Source organism: Takifugu flavidus, chromosome 5, assembly GCF_003711565.1.
Source record: "Takifugu flavidus isolate HTHZ2018 chromosome 5, ASM371156v2, whole genome shotgun sequence".
Taxonomy (NCBI): domain Eukaryota; kingdom Metazoa; phylum Chordata; class Actinopteri; order Tetraodontiformes; family Tetraodontidae; genus Takifugu; species Takifugu flavidus.
The window spans coordinates 17,630,316-17,652,093 of record NC_079524.1 but is presented as its reverse complement, the minus strand read 5'-3'; the positions used below and the strand labels follow the sequence as shown (position 1 = coordinate 17,652,093).

Below are 21,778 nucleotides of genomic sequence, written 5' to 3'. Positions count from 1 at the left end.
GCTACAATGTATTCCAATAAGAAGCTATGGTAAAAAGTGGTGTGTGTGAAATGCTTCAACCGAGTAAACCAAGACAGAACGGAATGGAAATGAAATGCAAACGTGTCGGCGTAAGTGGCACGGCTCACTCCGTGCGTGTGTGTGTCTGTGTACGTGTGTTTGTGTTTAAATAAAATTGAATTTCCCACTTTGGTCCACACTATTGTCAACATTTCTGTCTTCGCAAAAGCCAACTCAAGGCGGCAGAGTCCGGAATTGAAAACAATATCTAAAGAACTCAAGTATCATCCTAACAACACTAATATTCCATCTGTCTATCCCCAACTGAATTAACTCCCCACCTATCTCATCAGATTATTTGTAACAGAATAAGCAGATAACGTAGCATTTCCCTGTTCATATCTGCGACTTGCAATTTAGAATTTGTCAATAAAACTATGCTATGACACAAACTACAGTTTAATAGACTGCTGTGCTCCTAAAAAGAGCAGCATTTGTGGCTCATAAACCTCACAGACACTGCTTTGCTCTTTAAACATTTTTATGATCGTGAATTTTTCAATCAAATATCTTCCGTTTGATAATGCCCAAAGCGGGATTCGAACTCTCCCTCTGGGGTCTTCAGGAGGTTTCAATCAGGTTGTCTGTTACAGCGATTCTCGACTGGCCCGCACCGGCCCGGGATCGATCCCTGGCCATGGCACATTGCTTTTAACTTGATTTCATTTATCGGAGTTGAATCTTGTTTGATTTGTTTGAAGACGTTTCACCTCTCATCCAAGAGCCGTTCTAGGCAGATTTGATGATATGACGCTCATAGGCTATATAGCCTTTTCTTTTGGGGGGAATGGATTGGAGGCTGCTCCAACATTGACGTTTGGACTGTGACAAAGCAAAATGGACAACCTCCACCAGAATAAGTGTTTCAAGAAAATAAGTTTGAGTTGTATTAACTTCAAAAGGCCATTTTCTTGCGGCTGCTCTCGCTTACGGCCATACCACCCTGAGAACGCCCGATCTCGTCTGATCTCGGAAGCTAAGCAGGGTCGGGCCTGGTTAGTACTTGGATGGGAGACCGCCTGGGAATACCAGGTGCTGTAAGCTTTTTGCACTCTTCCACTGGGTCAGCAGAGGCCGCCAGTGTTCCTGATAATTATCCAGCCAGATGTAATTCACTTCTTAAGTACTTCTAACATTGAGATTTAATGTTGCACTATTGTACATCGTTTTAGATTTAATATTTAACTCCTGTACATAGTTTGGGATTTAATGTTGCACTGAGATTTAATGTTGCACTATTCGGTTCGATTCCCGGCGTATTCCCTCGGAGGTCGTATCGGGCCTTACTGGCCTGTGGGACACGTTGTTGTGACTATGTCTCTCGACTGGTCTGGGAACGCCTGGGGATCCCCCCGGATGAGCTGGAAGAAGTAGCTGGAGAGAGGGAACTCTGGGCCTCTCTCCTTAGGCTGCTGCCCCCGCGACCCTACCCCGGATAATTGGTGGAGATGGATGGATGCCAAAATCACTTCAGCATCCAGGTCTGGGAACAGCAACTCAAAACAGATCAAACTTTATGACTGTAGGAGCTCCGCCAAGCCTCTGAAACTGAATTGAATGTATATTTAAATAACTTTAAAACATTTTAAATACTACATCTGCTTCCACCTACTATTAACACACTGTTTATTCTTTTCTGTTAAATGGGGAACTTTCAAAAAGGTGTTTATCCACAGTTATAAAGATAAACTTTAATGGGAAGGTGAATGTTGTCTTGAAGATGTGTGCAACTTATCAGATGTAAAATATATAACAAAGTTCATCCATGATTAAACTTATATCTTCAAGGATTATCCACATTAATCCGGATAGATAATAGAAAATATATTAACATCACAATGATTTTTATAATCGAAAAACTAAAGTAAATCAGGCCCTTCCTCTTATTATGGGGTTACTGGAAATGTCTCTTTATTGTATAGGGACATAGAAAACTTCATTTTGTGGGTGTGTAATTTACCTATTGATTTGTCCTTAAAGTCTAATGGTGGCCAGCAAGGCCGCTGGGCTCGTTCAGCCCCAGAGGTTTCACACACTGGGCCCCTGGGCCCGGAACCCTTGGGCTCCCCCCTGGGCCCTGGACTTATCTCCATACACTGTATAAATGACTGATGCAAATGCACATCTGTCCGTCCCAGGGAGACGGGCCCCTCAGCTGTGGAGCTCCTTCAGGTTTCTTCTTTTCCTTAAAAGGGGGTCAGGCATCAAATTCAAAAAGAGTGAATAATTATCATTTTAAACATTAAACATCTTGAATTTAAAGCTTCAAAAGCAAAGTGTTTGTCTACGTTCTCTTTCTTATTGGAACTACTCCTTGTAGAAATGATTTGGAAAAAGAAAGACTTTTAAATGACTTTAAACCGACTTTGAGGAGCCTCACAAACATGAAACGGATCAGAACTGGGAGGTCTGGGCTTTGGTGCCTGCTTATATGAAAATCAAATGAAATAAAAATGCAGCCAAACTAAAGTTCAGTGATGAGCTGTTTTATTGATGAGTAACACTGACAAGCTGTAGGTTTGCTGCCTCATCTGTGGTCGGGATGCAGATGTGGACCTCACGGTCATCATCATTCCAGCTGTGAACGGACGCCACGGTAGAGGAGCTCAGATGGAAGGATGAGGACAGACGACACATTAATGGTTTTTATTCTTGGTTTGTGACTGTCCCAGTGAGACCAGTCCACTGTTTGGAAGTAGTTAAATCCAACCTCTACTCTGAGCTTCAGGCAGCAAACACGACAGTGGAAAACGGCTGTGCAAATATATTTTGGAGGACAAAGTTCAGCTGCTCTCTGGCGTTTGTGTAATGCAGCCTGGCTTTACCTGGACAATCAATGATGTTCAGCAGCGGCCTCAGCAATGATGAAGGCCCCTGATTACATAACAGGTTGTCCTTCCCTTTTGTGAGGAACTTTCCTTCCTCCTCAGTCTCCTTCCTTCTGAAGAGTGAGCGCAGGCTTCACCTTCATGGTAAATGGTACTGGACTGGAGACGCTGGACACAAATGCAGGATGGGGAGGAGATCCATGCAGGTCAGTCAGGACACATGGGAGCAGTGGAGACCCCCAGAGGAAGAGGACTCTCTGTCTCCCAGGGTCCAGAAACATGTCTTCTACGCTTGAATGTACACCTATAGCAGCACTTTAATATGCACCATTTAAAGATGAACCTAGACCCTTTGGGAAGGTTTTTCCAGCTTCCATCATGTTGTAGGTGCTGTTGGAGCACTAATAAACTAATGATTACACAGAAGCAGCACATCAGAGATAAAGAACAAACAAAAGCAAAGTCCAGCACCTTGTAGGGGAGGATATTTTGTAAAAGCCTCGGCTGCCGTTGCACCGTCGGGGCTTTGGGGGCCAAACAGCGAAGCAGGAGAAGGTGAGTGCACAGCATCACGACAGTCGTCATGACGAGGGGGTTATGCTCAGTTCCCTCCCCGCTGTGGTTGGTGTGTGTTGAGGCACAAGTGGTTGCAGAGCAGCAGAACAAACACTAACCAAGATGCTCTTTGCCTTCTGCTTCTGTCTTTGTTCACTAAGATGAACGCAACCCGGTGTGTCTGGATTTTGTCCATAATCATCTGCGTGGCCAGAGGCCATGTGGGGAACGACATTGGTCAAAACCAGAAGGAGCAGGACACCTCAGCTGACAACAGCACTGAGAGCCTTTCACTGGTCACTGCAGCCAACAGAGAGTTTGCCTTCAGGCTGTACAGGAGCTTAGCTGCTAACCCTGACTCACAAGGCAAGAACATCTTCTTCTCCCCAGTCAGTGTGTCTGTCGCCTTGGCCGCTTTGGCGGTCGGAGCGCGTGGAGAAACCCACCGACAGCTTTTCAGAGGTTTGGCTTTCAACAGCACCTGGCTGAGCCAGACGGATGTAGACCAGGCTTTTCAGAGCCTCTTTGAAAAGACGAAGAAGGCGTCCAATGAAGTCACCAGTGAAGGGACGGCTGTATTTATGGACAACCTCTTCAAACCACAGCCTGAGTTCCTGGACACCTTGAAAAAGTCCTACTTTGCAGATGGATTCAATGTTGATTTCACCAAAAGCAGCGAGAGCGCCAACACCATCAACAAGTATGTGGAGGAGAAGACCAGTGGGAAGATTGACAAACTGGTAGAAAGTCTAGATCCACAACAGTCATGTATCTAATCAGCTATATCTATTTTAAAGGTAAACACCTGGATGTGGTGCGATTTAGGCGTGTTTCTTGTTCATTTGAAAGTTTTAACTGTCAACCACAAACTGTGATTCCATGACTTGTAAAACAGGAAAATGGGAAACTCCGTTTGATCCAGATCTGACCAAGGAGGACTTATTCATGGTGGATGAAAAGACCAAGGTTTGAAGTCCACAGTCTTCGGCAAAACCTTCAACCGAATCTCATTTACAAACATGAAACTTTGAATTTTCAGGTTCCAGTTCAGATGATGAATATTGAGAAGAGATTTGAAACCTATCGTGACCAGATGTTTAACACATCGGTCCTTCACCTCCCATTTAACAGCTCTCACTCCATGTTGCTGCTGTTGCCGGACGACATGGCAAAACTGGAGAATGCAATTTCTGCCGCTCATGTTACCAAATGGCTGAAATGGATGAAATACAGGTGTGGAAAACGGAGACTCAACGGCTAACTCTTGGTATTGATGTGGCGGTTGGCTCCTGTCCGTCACCTCATGGTTGTGTCTGTCCCATATCTGTTCCCCAGGAAATACAGTGTTTATATTCCCAAATTCTCCATCAAAACGTCATACTCACTGAAGACTGTGTTGACTGAAATGGGGATGGTAGACATGTTTGGTGACAGAGCAGACTTGAGTGGTATTGCAGAGGGGCAACAACTGGCAGTCTCAGAGGTAAAGATGGAAAACAGGAACAGCATCAACAATGAGCACAGATTTCTTTCTGACAATTGATTATGTCTGGTATTTCTTGTAGGTTGTCCATCAAGCTACCCTGGATGTTGATGAGGCTGGAGCCACTGCCGCAGCTGCTACAGGCATCACAATAACACTTTACTCTTATTATTATGTTCCAGTCCTGAAGTTCAATCGTCCCTTCATGGTTATCATCACTGACCACAGCTCAGATAATATCCTCTTCATGGGCAAGATTACCAACCCAAACATCTGATGCACTAAATGCCTGTTTTGCACAATAAGAATTGCATCACATATAAAGAGCCTTAAAAAAGAAACATTTGCCTTGTAGAGTCTCACTTTATTACTCTTTAGAACGTTTCTGAATCAGCTCTAAAAATAAAATAGGTGCTGAAGAGCACAATTTTAATCTGGTTTGATACAACAAGCACTGGATGATCTCAGCTGAAGATCCTGGAGCTGCCATATGTATTTACCCACGTATAATGCTGCCTGCTAAAGTATAACCACACAGAGAGGCCTGCATACACGTGCAACGCTATTGTGGAACGACGGGGGCGCACAGTCCAGGAAGGCCAGATGAATGTGACGTAATCATCTGTGTGGTTGAGAACGCCTTCAGTTCTCTTGTTAGAATCTTGACCCAGGTGTCGTCCACATATCTGAACCAGTGGCTTGGGCCGGTTCCTGTGAAGGATGTCGGGCTCGGGTTTCAACCTTCTCCCAGTATACTGTAGACTGGCAACTATGGGAGAGACTGGTGAGCCCGTTGCACCACCATGGTTCTGCCTGTAGAGGCCTTCTCTGTACTGGAGGTAGTGGGTGTTCCAACACAGGTTCCAGTATGGTGCAGATTTGGGCCGGTGTTAAGTGTTCTGTCTGGAAGGTTCTGTCTGGTGGTTGTGGTCTCTGTTGTCTCGGTGGTGCACGTGACGCGTCCAGTGGCTTTGATGTAAAGCACAGCAGCCTTTTGGGTTGTAAGCTTTGATTCAAAGAAAAAAAGTCTTTCTCCTAAAGTGTTGCTGCTACACCTACAGACATTAATCGTTAAAGGTTAAGCTGAAACCTTCACTCCACCAAGACAACTCATCTCTCTCCAACTGCAGATTTTTTATCCAGAATCAGATCTGCCGCCTCATTCTTTGACCCTCCCACCGAGTATCACCCTCTAAAAGAGACAAGCTTCGTACTGACGTGCACGCTCGTTAAAGGTCCAAAGGTCAGTAACTGGGAGTTGATGGTTGGGATCAAGTTGAGCTCTGCTGGCAGCTCTACCAGAGTCTAAATGTTTTCAATATGAATCCAATTCTGCTAATGTGGTGGCGCTTCTTCGTGTCAGTGCAGACTCGTGCGCGGGGCTCGTGCACATGAGGGTTAGGCTGGTTTGATGCAAGTCACAGTGAAGCGGGCGGGGCGGGGCTTGTGTAGCATGAGCCCCTCACCTGTGCTAGTCTGGGCTGGGGAGGGGGCGAGGCAGAACTTTCCTCTTCCTCCATGAGGCTGGAGCAGCGAACGGATCTGTTGATGACTGTTTGAGTGTGTGTGGTCATGGCAGTGGCTTTTTTGTTGTTTCTGCTTCAGGCTGCAGAAGATGGGGTGCTGCTGTAGTAAGACTGAGGAGTGGAGAGACAGCGACAGCGACAGCGACAGCGACAGCGAAAGCATCAGCGGCATCGACAGTGACATCAGCAGTCTGTCAGACATCCTGCACTACAGTGGATGGAGCACGAAGACGGTGGAGCACAGGCAGCACACCACCGCAGGAACCCAGCATGCATGGTTGGATGCAGAGCTTAAAGGAGCAGAGCAGATAAGGAGGAACCTGAGGTTCTTAGGAACCCAACACGTGGTGTCGGGCCCACCCTTGATTCAGATCCCTGTGTGGCGCTGCCCAGACTGAGCACAGGCGGAGAGGAAAACACTCCAGTTGGGTCAAAGCCGTCCAAACCGGTCCAGTCAACTCTTGTTGGGCCGCTGTCCGTTGCCTTCATGGTGACTCAGGCATCAGGTGACCATCAGAGGCCGAAGGTAGATCCAAAACCCCAACGCGATGAAAAGGGCGGCGAGGAGTTACATGTGTTAACGACGGCTCCGCCTCAGGCCTTCAAAACAACGACCCGCAGCGTCGGCTGCATGTGCGACATTGATGCTGATGAACTTGAGCAAGAGCAGAGCCAGTGTGCAACAGCAGGAGCAACAGATGAGTCCATCAACCGTGCTGCAAACCAGGTTATTAACACCTCCTCCTGGACCAGACCCTGGTTCATTCCTAACACCTCCTCCTGGACCAGACCCTGGTTCATTCCTAACACCTCCTCCTGACCAGACCCTGGTTCATTCCTAACACCCCCTCCTGGACCAGACCCTGGTTCATTCCTAACACCTCCTCCTGGACCAGACCCTGGTTCATCCCGAACACCTCCTCCTGGACCAGACCTGGTTCATCCCAACACCTCCTCCTGGACCAGACCTTGTTTATTCCAAACACCTCCTCCTGGACCAGACCCTGGTTCATCGGAAACACCTCCTCCTGGACCAGACCCTGGTTCATCCCAAACACCTCCTCCTGGACCAGACCGTTCATCCCGAACACCTCCTCCTGGACCAGACCCTGGTTCATCCCAAACACCTCCTCCTGGACCAGACCCTGTTTATTCCAAACACCTCCTCCTGGACTAGACCCTGGTTCATCCGGAACACCTCCTCCTGGACAGACCTGGTTCATCCCAAACACCTCCTCCTGGACCAGACCCTGGTTCATTCCAAAACTCCTCCTGGACCAGACTCTGGTTTATTCCACACACCTCCTCATGGACCAAGCTCCACCAAACGTCTCCCAGCATCTCCACGTCCCACCACCGTCACATTGCACTGTTAGTAACAATGCGTGGACGTCTCCTGCTTCTGTGGCTGACAGTTGATCATCTCTGGCCAATCTATGATGTTCAGAGTTCTCTTTTCCTGGTCATTTAAATAGATAAATCTAAGTGTACATGCACCATATGTCCAGCAGGGGGAGTGTTGGTTTTATAAAGTAGTTCCAGATTTCCTACCGTGCAGGATACTGCAAACAGAAATGATCTGAATTGTCTTCAAAAGATCACAGCTTATATGGGTAGAGATTTCCCTCTCCTCATCCCTCTCTGTGTCTTACTCACCATCATTGTTCGCCTCTGAAACAAGCCTCCAAAATCAATTTGTCACTTTCCTTTATTCTTTCTTTATTTACACATCACCATTTTACAGGAATATTATTACAATTATTGTGTTAAAGCCATATTTCAATGTACAGCTTTGCATGAAAATATACAAAAATAAAGTTGGACCTGTTGTATATCTGCCTCCCTTTGTCTCGCTGTTAGGAAACGGTGCCTGATTTCCTGTTGCGCTTTGCTCGACTTGTGGCTGAAAAGCGGATAAACTCAAAGTGTTTGCTCTGGTCCATGTTGGGGAAGGGAGGGGGGCCTGCGTGGAGCCTCTTGATGAAGTGGACCTCTCTTTGGTTCTGCCTTGTCCTGGAGGCTTTGATGGGCCTCCCTTTCCGACTGAAGGCAACGTACCAGCCTTCATACTTGGCATTCTGCAGAGCTGTGTAATTGTTTTCCAGCACTATCTCTGAGAAGATGCACTCCCTGCTCCGACCGTTGGGCTGGAACACAGAAAGGTTCTCCATTAATCCATTAACTGTCCCATCTGGACATTACAGACGGGAGACAGCTAAAGACGTGTTTCTGAGCTACAGCAACTAGTGGAGCAGGTAACGGGGCCCCTTTTGAGAACCCCCAAATGTCCCCGTAGCAGCTGTAACGGTACGTTAGTAGTGACGGTACCACCAGCTCAGCTAAAAGGAGGCTACAGGTTCAAACACAGACATGTTTTGGTTCTGAATTTTGATAGTTGATCCCACTCCAAACACTGGCTGCCAGTGAGGATGGATGCAGGTTCCAGGGATCCACAACGGATGACGGGAGTGTTTGCCCTAATGGGAAGTCCCATCAACCAGTGGGGTTAATGACCCAGAGCCAGACTCAAGCAGCTTTCTGGTCACCTCTGTAGAAGGTTTCCACTGCACAAATGTGGTGCAGCAGACCAGGATGGTTTTTAAGAGAAGAAGACTAAAAATCTGTCTGAATGAAGTCTGTCCTGGATCTGCTTCAGGCCCATGTGGACCCCGAGGAAGCTCTGAGACCAGGACAGAACTCAGCACGATGGTTTTATGACTATAGCTTCTTCTGTTGGTCGACAACATCTTGATGAACCATCCTGTACGGGGTCAAAGGTCATGCCTCTGATGTCGTCACTGACAAGAAACAGGTGAACATCAACCCTACTGAAACGTTCAGGTGAGGGCCTAATGTCTCATTATCAGTGTTTTCTACAGCAAATGTGTGTGTGTGTGTGAGAGAGAGAAGAATAATATTATATTGTTATCATTTAAATGCATTTGTATGTTTAGCACCTAAGTGCATGAAGAAGAAACAGTGTTTTTCACCTCTCTTGATTTCGTACACTTGTCCAGAGCACCAGATTTACTGTGAGATTGTTATCTGAAACCCTAAAAGCATCTTGGGAGAAGGTGAAAATTCCACATGGATAATGAGCTGATGTGAATAAAGGAAGGAGGTTTGCAGAGGAGCAGCAGAGCGACGGAGGGTGTTCCAGAGTGAACTGCTGCTCGCTCTCCCTTGCAAGGTACCTGTGTTTGTGTCTTTTGTTGATTCACGCAGGGTTTTGCTGGGTTGCTCTGTTTCAACTCGAACATCCAGCCTGGAAGGAACAAATGCTGGATTGACTTTTCAGCATCATGGTGGGTCAGTAGCTTCCTGATCTTTGTGATGTTCCTCGGGTGAAAAAAGGCACTTCTAGAGACTAATTTAATGTTTGAGTTGAATGAGAGATTTGGATCAAAAGTTACTCCTAGATTCCTCACAGAGAGACTAGATGTGGACTAGACCTTGGTTTATTTCCAACACCTCCACCTGGACCAGACCCCGATTTATTCCTGACACCTATTCATAACACTGATTTATTCCACTACAGACGGGGCTCCCGCTATGAGCGGCCTTTGCAAAGATGAATATCATTAACTATTAATAACGACATTTAGTTAAAGGTAAATTGAGCAAATTGGCTATTTCAGAAGTGTGTATCAAACTGGTGGCCCTTCACATGATTCAGTACCCAGGAAGTAGCTCTCCGTCTCAAAAAGGTTGGTGACCCCTGCACTAGACAATATGAGGTCATTTTAAAATGTTTCAATGAACATTCGATCAGTCTGGCCCTCGGCTTGGAGCCACATTTTTTATTTGGCCCTCCGTCCATTTGACTTTGACACCCCTGATTTAAATGAATCAGTATGTTTCCATCAGTGGTTAAAAATCTGATGAATGTGATCATCAAAATGCACAAATTCTGTCTTAAATCAGTATCAGCCGTCTTTTTTCATTTAAATATATGGAGCAGTGATCCAGGATTAAACGTTGCTGTTGTCCAAGATTACTGACTGATCCATGATGTGTAACAGATTTCTATTATATCGATTAACGTGAATGTTTGCATTGAAATTTGACAGAAATCTGCAGAATGTAAACTGTATAAAAGTTACCTTTCCCAGAAACAGTTGCAGTCTCATTATGGGCTGTAACTGGAGGAGCTCCAGCTTATGTCATTAGAATCTACATGATTCAGTTTATTCATGCTTTTAGTGCTCTTTTGACTGAATTTTACCAGGTAAAAATGTACCTTTTCTGCCCCCAATAAAAGAGTTCCTCTGTGTTCTAAGAGTTTAAAGAAATGCATTTAAAAAACTTAAAAGGAGGCCAGATTTCCTACAAAAGCCTGGTTTGACCAGCAAGTCTGGCTCATTTACAGTTATTGATGAGCTCTTTTTCTGTGATATCTGTCATTTAAGTCCTAAAAAGCGATTTAAGGGTCGTTTTCCTTCCACTTCTCAATCACCAACGTGTCCAACTTCACAGGACCTGCCCAAAGGTTCCCGTTTCTGTCATCCTCGCAAAAACGGACTAAAAGGACGCTTCTCCGGGTCATCCAGCTCACGGTGTCCAGGCAGCTCACTTTCTCTGTCGGGTAGACGATCTTCCCACAGCGGGCGCACTGAGGGTTCATCCTCGGAACCTCCTCCGCGGTCTCCTCCGCTTCTTTAAAACAGATATAGTTGACCTAGACCAGTTCAGCCAAGCGCCACAAGTTCCAGCAAACGTTTGACAACCAGCAGCGACGAGAGAATGTAGAGATACAAGTCAGTAGGAGACAGACGGAGCCTCTGTGGACGCACGAAGGAGCCGCGTCCGGGCTGGAGACTCGCTGATGCTGCGCTGACAACCACCGTCACTGACAAGCTAGCGAGAGTGAGCTCACGAGACCGGAAACTAGCGACAGGAACCGGAAGTAACAAAGGAGCTGACAACTATGCAAATATGCAAATAAAGAGTAAAATAAAAAACACATTTAAAGGATATATGAACATGTGACTTAATAACATATGAAAGAGGATATATGAACATGTGACTTAGTAACATATGAAAGAGGATATTTGAACCTATGACTTAATAACATATGAAAGAGGATATATGAACATGTGACTTAATAACATATGAAAGAGGATATATGAACATGTGACTTAATAACATATGAAAGAGGATATATGAACACGTGACTTAATAACATATGAAAGAGGATATATGAACATGGGACTTAGTAACATATGAAAGAGGATATATGAACCTATGACTTAATAACATATGAAAGATGATATATGAACATGTGACTTAGTAACATATGAAAGAGGATATTTGAACATATGACTTAATAACATATGAAAGAGGATATATGAACATGTGACTTAATAACATATGAAAGAGGATATATGAACATGTGACTTAATAACATATGAAAGAGGATATATGAACACGTGACTTAATAACATATGAAAGAGGATATATGAACATGGGACTTAGTAACATATGAAAGAGGATATATGAACCTATGACTTAATAACATATGAAAGAGGATATATGAACATGTGACTTAACATATGAAAGAGGATATATGAACCTATGACTTAATAACATATGAAAGAGGATATATGAACATGTGACTTAATAACATATGAAAGAGGATATATGAACATGTGACTTAGTAACATATGAAAGAGGATATATGAACATGTGACTTAATACATATGAAAGAGGATATATGAACATGTGACTTAATAACATATGAAAGAGGATATATGAACCTATGACTTAATAACATATGAAAGAGGATATATGAACATGTGACTTAATAACATATGAAAGAGGATATATGAACATGTGACTTAGTAACATATGAAAGAGGATATATGAACCTATGACTTAATAACACATGAAAGAGGATATATGAACCTATGACTTAATAACATATGAAAGAGGATATATGAACATATGACTTAATAACATATGAAAGAGGATATATGAACATGTGACTTAGTAACATATGAAAGAGGATATATGAACATGTGACTTAATAACATATGAAAGAGGATATATGAACATGTGACTTAATAACATATGAAAGAGGATATATGAACCTATGACTTAATAACATATGAAAGAGGATATATGAACATGTGACTTAATAACACATGAAAGAGGATATATGAACCTATGACTTAATAACATATGAAAGAGGATATATGAACATATGACTTAATAACATATGAAAGAGGATATATGAACATGTGGTTTTCCCACTATAACACACAGACATACACACATCAGTATCAGTGTTCCAAATCCTGTTTTCTTTTTCTGCCAGCTCTTCCTCCAGCGATTACCCTGCATCTTGCGCATGTCCCGCCCTGCTGAGGCAGAGCCGTACTGGGATGGAGCGTTACCGCGGCGACCCAGCTCAGTGGGCTCCATTGCCTCGGCTGAGGAGTACGACAGTGTGAAGTCCCGCAGTGAGCTGATGTTGAGAAACAGTCTGGGAGACACGGACTGGTGACCCGAGTCACACACGCTGCCAGTACGTTTCCAGAAACATTTAAACACATGAGATATAGAAGCATCAGTAGCTTCATTTGAGTTCTGAGCTTTGGTGTCTGTGTGGAGCTGTGAAACCACAAGAAGAGGGAGGAGCCATCAGCTGTACGCAGAGATCAAGCCGGCTGTGGATGGAGCCACTACATCATTAAACACATGCGCAACAAGAACGACTACAATGAGCTCAGAGGGTTCAAACAGAGTCCTCAACCCAAAGTCTGATTTAAAAAGATCAAAAGTGGCGTAAATGTCTGGTCCTGACAGGAGAAGGATAACTGGAGCGGCATCGCTCGTACAGTAGACCGACTCTGCCTCTTCCTGGTTACCCCGGTGATGACCTTTGGCACCGTAATCATCTTTCTGAAGGGAATCTGTAACCAACCTCCTCATCTGCCCTTCAAAGGAGCCCCGCATGACTCCAGAGAGGAGAACCCACACCTGCTGTGATGCACACACACAGCCAGGGCTTTTTCCATCGCCATCGTTTCTCTGGGGGAAATGTTGCATTTCTTTATCTTAATAACAACAAATCTTTAGTTTGTTCTATAGCAGCTCCATATGTTTAGTGTCAAAGACTTCTTAGATTGTGTTCATTGCTGGCACAGAAAGAAAAATGCTTTGATTTTACTAAAGTGACACAAACCCATCTCAACACTGTTTTTATATCCTCTATATTTGTCTGTGTAAATTCTCAGTCATCCAGGTCATTGTATCCAAGGTAGTTTTCTCTGTCAACTGGACTGGGTTTCTTCTCTTGAAGACGTTTCGCCTTCTATCCAGAAGGCTTCTTCAGTTCTGAAATCGCTGGGGAGAGAGCTTGAGAATATGTAGCCCCTGTGGACCATTTGCATGTTAATGATCTGGGTGGTCACCTGAGAGTCGTTAGCAGGGTCGTTGGTCGGGTCGTTCACCTAGTTTCTGTTGAGGTGTCTCCCCTTTGTCTGCTGGGTCACATGGTGGTGAGTCACTGGGTCTCCTGGAATGGTGTGAATGTTTGTTTTGCTGTTGGAAGGAGTGGAGGACTGCATTGTATGTGGGTGATAGGAAGTGCCTCAGGCCACCACCACTGTTCAAGGATGGTTTCTCCAATTTAACATGGATAGCTTCCTTGACCCCCCTTTCAAAGTCTCCCCTGTGGTCAGTGAGTGATGCAGCAGATGAGCGGGAGTTGACTGGCTTCAACCAGAGATGTCTCAATGTCTCCAGCCCATAGTGTGCATTCTCTACGAGATCAGACAGCAGCTTCAGCTCTGAATCCTTCAGCTGGTTCTGACCCAGGTCCAGTTCTCTGAGATGGGAGGGATTGGACCTCAGCGCCGAGGCCAGAGAGCCACAGCTGATCTCTGATAAACTGCAGTCCCTTAATCTAAATACAGAAGTGAAACTTTTATAAGTGAAACCAGTATTAATCTGAAAGGTTAATCAAAGGCATGATCTGTAAATATTTAATTTAGTTACAGGTTAAAAAATGATAGTAATATGTAATGACCACAATTCCAACCTCTCAGGTTTGCACTATTCCAGAGGAGAATATATATTGTTCTGGCCCTCACTCTTCCCAGGTTCTCCCACCTCTTTCCCTCCCATCTCATCATGGAGATCCATCTCACCTGTGGCTCATCTTTAAGGCACAACCTGTCTTAGATGACTTCCTGTCTCCCTCACCATCTCCCTCCTCGTTGGCTGGTGTCTACCAGGCACCCTCACCTAGTTTTGTCTAATTTTGGTTACCATCTGTCGGCTTTTTCATTGTCCTTAAATCAATTTATCATGAATAAGTGGTCCCCGTGTGGCCCTCCCTCCTGAAGGAACTGGGCACAACACACACACTCAGACAGTGTGAGGACCCTCGGATGGAATAATGGACATTTTTGAGAATGGTGTTTACCTCAGAGTTTCCAGTCGGCAGTTTGGATCCTGGAGAAAACCACAGAGCAGCTTCACTCCTGGATCCTGCAGATAGTTGCAACTCAGGTCCAGTTCTCTGAGATGGGAGGGATTGGACCTCAGCGCCGAGGCCAGAGAGTCACAGCTGATCTCTGATAAGCTGCAGTGCTCTAATCTAAATAAAGAAGGGAAACTTTTATAAGGTTATAAGTGAAACCAGTATTCATCTGAAAGGTTAATCAAAGGCATGATCTGTAAATATTTAATTTAGTTACAGGTTAAAAAATGATAGTAATATGTAATTACCACAATTCCAACCTCTCAGGTTTGCACTGTTCCAAAGGAGAATATATATTGTTCTGGCCCTCACTCTTCCCAGGTTCTCCCACCTCTTTCCCTCCCATCTCATCATGGAGATCCATCTCACCTGTGGCTCATCTTTAAAGGCACAACCTGTCTTAGATGACTTCCTGTCTCCCTCACTATCTCCCTCCTCGTTGGCTGGTGTCTACCAGGCACCCTCACCTAGTTTTGTCTAATTTTGGTGACCATCTGTCGGCTTTTTCATTGTCCTTAAATCAATTTATCATGAATAAGTGGTCCCCGTGTGGCCCTCCCTCCTGAAGGAACTGGGCACAACACACACACTCAGAAAGTGTGAGGACCCTCGGATGGAATAATGGACATTTTTGAGAATGGTGTTTACCTCAGAGTTTCCAGTCGGCAGTTTGGAAAGTGGAGAAAACCACAGAGCAGCTTCACTCCTGAATCCTGCAGATGGTTCGCACTCAGGTCCAGTTCTGTGAGATGGGAGGGATTGGACCTCAGCGCCGAGGCCAGAGAGCCACAGCTGATCTCTGATAACCTGCAGTTAATCAATCTGAAAAATGCAGGATAAGGTTATACGGTGCAGGTCTGCATGTTATCTGTGTCAGTACTAAACCTACGTTAGTTCTTAGTTGGGTCAGACCTGAATTCACGATATTACAAGGAATTTCTTTAATGTGGTGCATCACAGCAGTGTTGAGAACAGCCTCACTTCACCATCTTAGCAGCTGGTATATAGGTAGAAAAATGAAGACTGACCTGAGCCTCTCCAGTTTACAGTTTGGACTCTCCAGTACAGAACAGAGCTGCTTCACTCCTGAATCCTGCAACGTGTTGAAGCTCAGGTCCAGAACCCTCAGATGGGAGTGGTTGGACTTCAGAGCTGAGGCCACAGAATCACAGCTGGTCTCTGATAACCTGCACTCCTTTAGTCTAAAACAACAATTATTTTGAGAGAAGACAAATAAAAATCAACATGTACCAGAGCAAAACACAGCTTACAAGCAACAAACCTCTGGTCCTGCACCGGCTTATCTGCCGTATGTTCGTATTTTGGGTTCTTTCAGGGCGGTTGGACAAGATCTACAGCGTATGTAAAGTGTGTGTTGGTCAAAATACCTTCCAAGTTTGTGAGACCACATTTCTCAATAGCACTCAACTCTTGTCAGGAGTTGGGACAAAGCGACCCACTCCTGATAGCTTGTGGGCGATGCTGCAGCGACCCTGCAATCCCTACACTCTCTGGTGAAACCAAATCAAAGGTTTTAGACACTGCTGGATGCTGGAAGGGTGGCTATAGTCTGGACGCATCGTTCCCCTGACTGCACATTTCTCCAACAATGATTGGCAGCTGGTGTCACTTGTTCTCCAGATGAGAGAAGGAAAGAGAGCCCCCCCACAGTGTGTTTGATTGCCCCACTGCAAGCTCAATGCTGCCAGAAAACATTGCAGGAGCATCAATTCCCCTCAGGGCATCAACAAGGAGCTCAGGAAAAGGTGCAGCTGCCACCTACTAGAGACAAGCACACTGAGCTGAGATTCAAAGCCCTCTCCTCCCAAGAGAAGAGCTTGTTTGTTGGAGGCTCTTCTGGGCGATACCTGGTGCCACAGCTCCAGCTCAGCCCGTCTCTGGAGCTGAGGTGGAGCTTAGCAAGTTTCATGGTTCTCCACCACTTCCTCTCGCTGAGGACCTTCTCAGCTGGTGGTTTCTGCTCCACCTTCCAAGTTGAGCAGGTGATACTTCTGCATTCCTGCCACCAGGGTCTCTGCAGAAAGAGTCTTCTCTACTGTTTTATATGATATTGTATAAAATTAAGATTTTTGGTTGATGTCTTAGATGTTGTTGACTAAGAGCAGGTTTTTCTTGAATAACATAGAAAGATTCGATGAGAAGAGCAAATGTATTATTTTATGAGCTCCTTCCACTACTATTATATACACATACTTCCATATTGTCTTAGATTGCAAGCTGCATTTATTGCATCGTTCATAGAAAGTCATATTTGTGAGGAGAAAAACTCAAATAAGGTCATTTTCTTTAATGACCATTACAACAGAAGGAGGCGATGAACAAACAGATTTATCTAAAAATGTGTGAAAACTTATGGATGGAAACCTTTTTAAAATGGTTGCATTGTGTAGAATCGGTGTAGAATCAACTTGTTGACTTCTGATTTGGACTCCAATGGAAGTGAGGTGCAACAATTGTGGATGCTGAAAGCTTCAGATCTTCATGAAGGTTTCTGTGGTTGGACTGACCTGCTGCCCCTTTAAGAGGGAGGCAGGTTTGGGCTTCTGGCTGGAATGAAGCCACCTAAGATGAGAATGACTGCAGGCTTTCGGTACCAAGGTTTAACAGGGTGCTCACTTCACACTTGGGCTTTTCTCTTTTTTGGGATGGCTTTTCTCAGGAGAGAAGGGGCATGGCACACTGCAGCAGCTTTCTTTTTGGGTTTGCTATCTTTCTTCTGATCTTTAAAAGACAGGAAGAACCATTTTTGATTGGTCTGAATGTTTGGGCGGTTTTGTGGCCAGCCTAAAATAAAACAAGACAAATCTACAACTGATACTTCCTTTCTAGTCATTGATGACCATCCTCACATGGGACAGATTTCCACAACAAATTTAATACTGCAAATCTGTCCTGTGTGGTCTTTTTTCTGAGAACTGTAACACTACGTTTATAACAAAGATCAAACATGTAAACAGTTATTGTCTAACTAGTTACACCTGGGAAAGTACTGGATCATCTCTGACTGACCTGAGAGTCTCCAGCTCACAGAGAGGATCCTGGAGAGCACCACAGAGCAGCTTCACTCCTGGATCCTTCAGCTGGTTCTTACTCAGGTCCAGAACCCTCAGATGGGAGGGATTGGACCTCAGCGCCGAGGCCAGAGAGTCACAGCTGAACTCTGATAAACTGCAGCCACTCAGTCTGGAAAAGGAATCATGGCAAGAAATGATCTCTTATTGGAGGAAAAGTCATATTACACCTGCTCAAAATCATTATTTCATTTTATTTCATTATTTAATCAGGGCCCTTGGAGTCAGGAGAGCTCTGGCCCCCACTGATAAACTGGGATATTACAGCAACAACATAGTTAAAAAGTATCTATAAAATTGACTTTTAATGGCTCATTTATATTCATACTACACTTCTATTCTCCAAAAGTCACTGGAGTTTATCTTGAAGCCTTTCATTGTTTAGTTGTTATGTCGAAGATAAAAGGAAGCTGACCTGAGAGTCTCCAGCTCACAGAGAGGATCCTGGAGAGCACCACAGAGCAGCTTCACTCCTGAATCCTGCAGCTGGTTCTGACTCAGGTCCAGAACCCTCAGATGGGAGGGATTGGACCTCAGCACCGAGGCCACAGAGTCACAGCTGATCTCTGATAACCTGCAGTGTGACAGCCTGGAAAAAGAATAAATGGGGCAAATAAAAACACATTTCTAAATATGAAAATGAAGAGAAAAGCAGAAAATGTAAAGAAATTTAGAAAAGACCAACAGAGGCCTCCTGACCTGAGCGTCTCCAGTCTGCAGTTTGGATGCATCATTGCAGAAGACAGTAACTTTACTCCGGCATCTGTCAGGCTTTGGTTCTTGCTTAAGCTCAGCTCCCGTAGATGAGAAGGGTTTGACGTCATTGCTGAGGCCACAACTTCCCAATGACTCTTTGAAAGAAAACTAGCAGACAGTCTGTTGTGTATGAAACAAAAATAGTGAGTCAAACTTTGGGATTTCTCTTCAACTTATCTGAGAATCTACCTCAACATAAATGTAGCTCATTTCCTGGAAAAGCTAAATTCAACACCGTAGAGCAACAGTTTGAACGACCATCAGATCTGAAATGCAACTGAATTATTCTCAACATCTGTCTTATTTTAGAACAGCTCATAATTACTCAATATTTAAAATGATTGTAGCAAATGGTTTAAAGAAACGTGCATCTTTGTATCTGTCTATCGGCTCTTTGGATATTTTGCATTTCATCCAATTTGTACGATGGTGCGTCAAGTCTTAATTCAGCGATCCGATCGATGACATCAGAGTCTCTGGTTGCATCGATTGCCCTCAGCTTCTGTTATATCTGCCTGTTTCCCTTCAAATCATTTTCACTGCACCTTTTGTTGCTGGTGATGAAGTTGCCACCTAACGGGTGTGGAAAGGCTCAAACAACTTTGTGGGTCACATAAAGGCTCCAAACGGAACCGCCACAAAGACCTAAAACACCCATTTAAACCAACGAGGCCGGCTGTTTTTACGTTGAACAAATGAAGCAAAATAGTCACGTGTCATTAGTTAAAATGTGTTTTTCTGTTGTTTGAATACGATGTATACAAACAAACAAAAGTTATTTAATGACATGACAGTAATTTCATGATAGTCAGTTAACTTGTGGCTCCTATTATTCCTGCCTTATGTTGGTTTGTCTGGATTGACCTTTGAACTTATATCCAGCCAGTGTTGAACATTTCTGGATGAATTGTTGTTGTTTTTAATTTATGGACGCTGCAATGGAGATAAAGAATTGAAGGAATGACCACTGGAGGGGGTATTGCTACCTGACATGATCCACTCGCTTGATTTAAACGCCGATGTCCGGCCCCAGAAATCTTTACTTACTCGACCTTCCTGCAGTTCCTCACAGCTGGAATCAGGCGACGTCGTCCCTCCTCTGAGGTGTTGTACTGCTGCAGGTTCAGCTCATCCAGAACCTCCTCTGACATCTGCAGCAGGTAGGCCAGAGCTGAACAGTGGATCTCTGACAGTTCCCTCTCTGATATCTTCCCTGACTTCAGGAACTCTTGGATCTCCTGATGGACTGACTGATCCTTCATCTCCATCAGACAGTGGAAGATGTTGATGCTTCTGTCTGGGGAGATTCCATCACTGTTCTCCTTCTTCAGGTTGTTGAGGACCTTCTGGATGGTTCCTGGGTGGCTGTTCCTCTGATCCAACAGTCCACCCAAGATCCTCTGATTGGACTCCAGAGAGAGACCATGAAGGAAGCGAACAAACAAGTCCAGGTGGCCATTTTCACTTTTGAGAGATTTCATTAGTGCTCTCCGAGGAAGCCATCAAGAGATATGGCTGGATGGTTATTTATAAACAACTTAGAAAACCCGGAAAAGCGGATTGGTTCAGAATATTTTAGGAACTGATTTATAACCGCTGCGTCTTTCCTGGTGTAACAGTGGAACATGTAGACGGCAGCCAGAAACTCCTGAATGCTCAGATGAACAAAGCAGTAGACTGATTTCTGGAAGATCACACTCTCTCTCTTGAAGATCTCTGTACAAACTCCTGAGTACACCGACACCTCGGAGACGTCCAGTCCACATCGCTCCAGGTCTTCTGAGTAGAACATGATGTTTCCTTTCTCCAGATGTTCAAACGCCAGCCGACCCAACTTCAGAAGGAGTTCTTTATCAGCCTCAGTCAGTTCCTCTGGTCTCTGCTTTCCTCCATACTTCTGCTTCTTCCTCTTTATCTGAACCCTCAGGAAGTGTGAGTAGAGGTCAGTCAGGGTTGGGGCAGCTCTCCTCTCTGGTCTGTGGTCATCATGTCCTCCAGAACTATAGCAGTGATCCAGCAGAAAACTGGGATCAGACACATGATGTGGAGGCTCCTGGAGGCCTTGATGTGTGAGATGATTCTCTTGGACAGATCTTCATCACTGAACCTCCTCCTGAAGTACTCCTCCTTCTGGGAGTCAGTGAAGCCTCGTACTTCTGTGATCCTGTCAACACACGAGGGAGGAATCTGATAGGCTGCTGCAGGTCTGGAGGTGATCCAGATGAGAGCTGAGGGAAGCAGGTTCCCCTGGATGAGGTTCACCAGGAGCACCTCAACTGACGATACTTGTGTGACATCAGAGATGAGCTGATGGTTGTTGAAATCCAGTGAAAATCTGCTTTCATCCAGGCCATCAAAGATGAACAGAAGTTTCCAGACAGTCAGATCTTCTGCTCTGATCTTCTGTAATGTTGGATGGAAAACATGAAGCAGTGAGAGAAGACTGTGCTGCTCATCTCTGATCAAGTTCAGCTCCCTGCATGAGAGCGGAAGCACCAGACTGATGTCTTGGTTCTCCAAACCTTCTGCCCAGTCCAGACTGAACTTCTGCACTGAGAAGGTTTTTCCAACGCCGGCGACACCGTTGGTCAGAACCACTCTGATGTGTCTCTGTTGCTCAGATAAGACTTTGAAGATGTCCTGGCACTTGATTGGAGTGTCCTGGATGTTCTTCTTGGAGGTTCTCTCAAGCTGTCTCACCTCATGTTGTGTGTCCACCTCCTCACTTTGTCCCTCAGTGATGTAGAGCTCAGTGTAGATCTTGTTCAGCAGGGTTCCACTTCCTGCTTCATGAGTTCCTTCAGTCACATGTTCACATCTTCTCTTCAGACTCATCTTATGACCTTCTATCACCTCCTGCAGATCACTTCCTGAACATAAGTAAACCAATGATTTCCATCTATAATAAATCAGCAACACAACTACAAATTCATGACATCACAAATTAAATCTCATATTGAACAGTTTTACTTTGTTTGGGCTTCATTTCA

General features: G+C 44.7%; 1 protein-coding gene, 1 non-coding gene and 1 pseudogene across 17 annotated transcripts in view; 2 read left to right on the top strand and 1 right to left on the bottom strand.

Moving 5' to 3' along the window:
- LOC130525213 (uncharacterized) overlaps nucleotides 1-21,778 on the bottom strand; it is a 129,779-nt gene that overhangs the window by 93,874 nt on the left and 14,127 nt on the right. The window lies entirely within an intron of this gene.
- Nucleotides 986-1,104, top strand: LOC130526601 (5S ribosomal RNA). Its single transcript, XR_008950812.1, has one exon. It is a non-coding gene; the product is annotated as a 5S ribosomal RNA (ribosomal RNA).
- LOC130525222 (serine protease inhibitor 2.1-like) lies at nucleotides 3,516-5,267 on the top strand (annotated as a pseudogene).